Here is a 4,861-nt window from a genome sequence, read left to right as displayed (position 1 = left end):
TGTGTGTGTGTGTGTGTGTGTGTGTGTGTGTGTGTGTGTGTGTGTGTTTATGGAGGAGGGGCAGAAAGAAAGAGAGAATCTGAAGCAGGGTCTGCACCACCACTATGGAGCTCAGTGCGGGGCTTGATCTGACAAATCATGAGATCATGACCTGTGCTGAAATCAAGAGTCTGATGCTTAACTTACTGAGTCACCGAGGCACTTCTGAATTTTGAATTTTAAACTTTACAATGAATTTTTAAATTATATTTTTAATTTCCACGTATACCTTCTTGTCCTCCCTCTGTTCGATTTTCACAGCATTTTGTTCTTGTTCAATAGGTACTTTAAATCTATCTATCTATTTCTGGAATACACAAATGAGAATTTATAAGAAGTTTTTTTCCACCTGTAGTTTAATTCTTAATTTCTGAAGTTTAATTTTATAGCTTAACTTGGATGGGTTTTGTCACGTTGTGGCTTTCTACATGACTAGCTGTTCATATTTGAGGTAGTATCCAGGCATTAGTGGTTTTAAAAGCTCCCTATATATTCCAGTGGCCTAGAGCAGTGGGTAGGCAAACTATAGCTTGTAGGTCAAATTCAGCCCACCATCTATTTTTGTAAATACAATTTTTGGAACACAGACACCGGTCATTTGTTTACATACTGTCAATCACTGATTTTGTGCTATAGCTGCAGAGTTGAGTGGTTGTGACAGAGACCATCAAACCCACTCAGATGAAGAAATTTTCTCTCTGGCCCTTTACAGAAAATGTTTGCAGACTCCTGTTCTAGCGGACGAAGGCAGAGGCTGTCTTGTAAGCTCTCTGAGCTTGTCCACAGCTTTTGTCATGCCTGCTGCTCAACTACCCCATATGGCTGAAACTAGCTTTTTTAAATGAAAACAACTAATTTTTTGCAGTATGAGATAGTGTCAGACAGTAATAAATTTTAATATTGATTTTTAAGAGAGAGACAGAGTGTGAGTGGGGGAAGGGCAGAGAAAGAGGGAGACACAGAACCTGAAGCATGCTCCAGGTTCTGAACTGTCAGCACAGATCCTGATGCAGGGCATGAACCCACAAACCATGAAATCATGACCTGAGCTAAAGTCGGATGCTTAATGAACTGAGCCAGCCAGGGACCCCAAGAGTGATAACTTAAAGACATGTTCCTTGATAGAAGAAAATTAACTGCCTTTTAGGGTGGGGTTCTGAGTAGGACACTTTAAAATAAAGTGTCTATTTAAAATAGTCTATTTTTAGACTCTCCATTTTTTCCAAGTCTTTCAATTTTCCTTTGTGTATTATGGCTGATTCTTAAGTCTTTTTGTCTGAGTTGGAGTACCAGGGCCTGTGTAAGCTTACCTGCTCTCCATACCTCCCCAGGGTGCTGAAGAAAGAGCTCTGAAAGTGTCCCATTGAAGGGAGTGTGGGAATGAGATCTTTTCAGAATTAAAAACAGACAACAAAGTTCCCATGCATTATTGCACTTATCACCGACTGCCTTGCTCTTCTGAGTTGGATTCAGAAATTGCAAAATAGTTTACTCAGCCAATTAAAAAAAAAAAAATTCTTGGATCCTTTAGTGGCAAAAGTCCGAGTTACTGAGATAAAATATTTTTTATGTAGGTTTTGTTATTGTTGGGGGAGTTTAACTAATTCATAGCAATTTTATTTACAGATTTTCCTGTCTTTTCTCTCCCTCTGCCTACCCTTTTTAAATGGAAAAACAGGATCTCGATCCTCTTTAATGAGTAATAGCTGCCCAAAGCTATACGTGCATTTTGAGGCTTCCAAATGATGTCATGTGCAGAACACCGACACTTCATTCTCACCATCTGGCATGTCACCAGAAGTCTTCAACATAATTACAGCCCATGTGACTGTGGCACACACATTAGTTCCCACCTATATTATCAGTGATGAGTTCTATCTCCCTAATTAAAAAGGTGTTGTTATCTCAATGATCAACTCGGTTTTTTAAGAGCTTTGTCTTTTAACTGTGAAAACTTGCTGCAGGCTGGGATTTCATATGTTTGTGCAAGTGATCAGCAGGTGTCAGGGGACTGGAGACAAGCTAGCTTTTGAGTTATGTGGCCCCAAATCTTATACGTGAGCATTCCAGTAAGGTTCCTGGAAACAAACTTGCTAACCGGTGGAAGGTTTATAGATGTCTGCATTTGGGGATAGTATCTAGCTGGCCTGCTTTGTACAGTCTTGCCCTGGAGACCAAAAAGGGGCCTTTGAGTTGGTTTAAAATTTAAGAAGTCAGGTACAAACTGGGGAGAGCTGGAGCCATTTTTGGTAAGGAAAAAAAGCTAACAAATGGATGATGCAAATAATCACTTTGTGAGATGAAGCATGTTCTAGACCCTATGGAAAACCTCTGTGTTTCCTTGGGTGAATCAAGGATAGGATTTACTGGCCCTTCACAAGTCAAAAAGGCTTGGCTTTCATGGGGTGCTTGCGGGGGCTCAGTCGGTTGAGCATCTGACTTCTGTTCAGATCACCATCTCACAGTTGGTGGGTTTGAGCCCCGTGTCGGGCTCTGTGCTGACAGCTCAGAGCCTGGAGCCTGCTTTGGATTCTGTCTCCCTCTCTCTCTGCCCCTCCCCCACTCACTGTCTCTCAAAAATGAATATACAAAACAAAACAAGAAAAACAAAAAGGCCTGGCCTTCCCGAAGGGCAGGGAATTATCAACCAACAGCTAGTTTCCTACGAAGTTTGGGTCGGGAGGTTTAGAAAAGAACAGAGTAACTGATAACCTGTGAAGCTGGAGAAAATAACAAACAAAACAAAACATGCCTGTGCTAGAGGCTACATACTTCCCAAACCGGCCTTGCGTTTCAGAGGGTCCTGAAACAGCACGGTCCAAAAGAACCTTCTGTGATGATGAAATGTTGTAATATGTGTTGTCCAAGACTAACACGTGGCTATCAAGCCATCAAGATATGGCTAGTGCAACGAGGGACTGATTTTTCAATTTTATTTCATTTCAATTAATTTAAACAGCCACATGTGACTGATGGCTACTATACTGGACAGTAAAGAAATCAGAAATCAGTATTTTTTTTTTTTTTGTGGAGGTTACTGTATTTAATAATAGTGATGAAGGTGACACTTTTTAGCCATGAGTGGCCGCAACTGAGTATTTAGGAACGGATTAGAATTGGTGTTTCTTGTAAAATGAAATCTCATCGTTGTATCTTCTTTTAAGAAAATCCCCTGGGTAGTTTCTAAAAAGTGGTGCTGGATCAGGAGGGTAAAAAAATACGGGGATCTCAAAGATCAGTTTTGCAAAGGAAGGGTCTCTAGACAGTGTAAAGCTCTGAAGGTGGCTTGGAGGTAGAATAAATCTCTGCTGGTAGAATTTTTGGGCCTCAGGGATGCGCTGAAGGGGAACAAAATTTTGTCAGTGGAACATTCCCAGGGGTCCTCAGATCCTGTGGGAAGTGTTGAACTAATTATACAACTGATTACATTCAAGAGGCAATTTATAGCTCCCCCAGTATCTTTTTTCTCATGTAAATATCAATATCTAAATATCAACCACAACAGGCTCCATCTGCTTTCCTTAAAATACCTGGGATTAAAATGTACTTTGAATACACAGGCACATTATGACTTTGGTGGGCCCCAGGCCCTTTTGCTTTCACGAGTCCTTGCCTCCATAAAGCAATTCAATTTTATTATTTTGGGGCGCCTGGGTGGCTGAGTCGGTTGGGCGTCTGACTTTGGCTCAGGTCATGATCTCACAGCTCGTGGGTTTGAGCCCCGCGTGGGGCTCTGTACTGACAGCTCAGAGCCTGGAGCCTGCCTCGGATTGTGTATCTCCGTCTCTCTCTACCCCTCCTCCGCTCCCGTTCTGTCTCTGTCTCAAAAATAAACAACCATTAAAAAATTTTTTTCATAAAAAAATTATTTTCATTGTTATATATACATTAATATTATATATTAAAACATTTCATCCGACCTAAAAGTTCATGTTTTTCCTTCTGATTTTAAAAGAAGTTACAACATGTTCTTTGGCCCCTAAAAGTACTGTAGGCTCCGGGCACTGAACCAGCTGTACCTAGTGGAGAAGTTAGGCCTGTTGGAGAGGTCTCACGTTTAAAACTGGCTGGCAATGGCCTGTTCCTTCTTAAAAGATTGCAAAATACCTTTTGTGCATCGTTGGTGCACAATACATGTTAACTGATTAAAAAAATATTCAGAGATGTTGGGGCACCTGGGTGACTCAGTTAAGGGTCTGACTCTTTTGTTTTAATTTTTTTTTTTCAACGTTTATTTATTTTTGGGACAGAGAGAGACAGCATGAACGGGGGAGGGGCAGAGAGAGAGGGAGACACAGAATCGGAAACAGGCTCCAGGCTCTCTGAGCCATCAGCCCAGAGCCCGACGCGGGGCTCGAACTCAAGGACCGTGAGATCGTGACCTGGCCGAAGTCGGACGCTCAACCGACTGCGCCACTCAAGCGCCCTAAGGGTCCGACTCTTGATCTCAGCTCAGGTCTTGATTTCAGGGTTGTGAGTTCAAGCCCTGCGCTGGGTTTGAAGCCTACTGAAAGCAACAACAATAAAAAACACAAACAAACAAAAATGTTCAGAAACATCAAGACTCCTCTTGTAACAAGGTGACTACTTCCCTACTTTTGTCCCTAATGACCATTCTGGATCTGTTATTTTGGTACTCAGACCCGCACCATTGTGGTCATGTGGGGCTTGTCACAAATGCAGAGCATCAGCCTCCAACTGATGTGGAGGCAAAATTTGCATTTTGACAAAATCCACAGGTGATTCACACGTACCTTGCACTGAAGCACCACTGGCTGGCAATTTAAAAAGGATTGTACATCTGGGGTGCCTGCGTGGCTCA

Source organism: Herpailurus yagouaroundi, unplaced genomic scaffold, assembly GCF_014898765.1.
Source record: "Herpailurus yagouaroundi ecotype Mexico unplaced genomic scaffold, PumYag 29, whole genome shotgun sequence".
Lineage (NCBI taxonomy): Eukaryota > Metazoa > Chordata > Mammalia > Carnivora > Felidae > Herpailurus > Herpailurus yagouaroundi.
Note: the sequence above shows the minus strand (reverse complement) of the source record.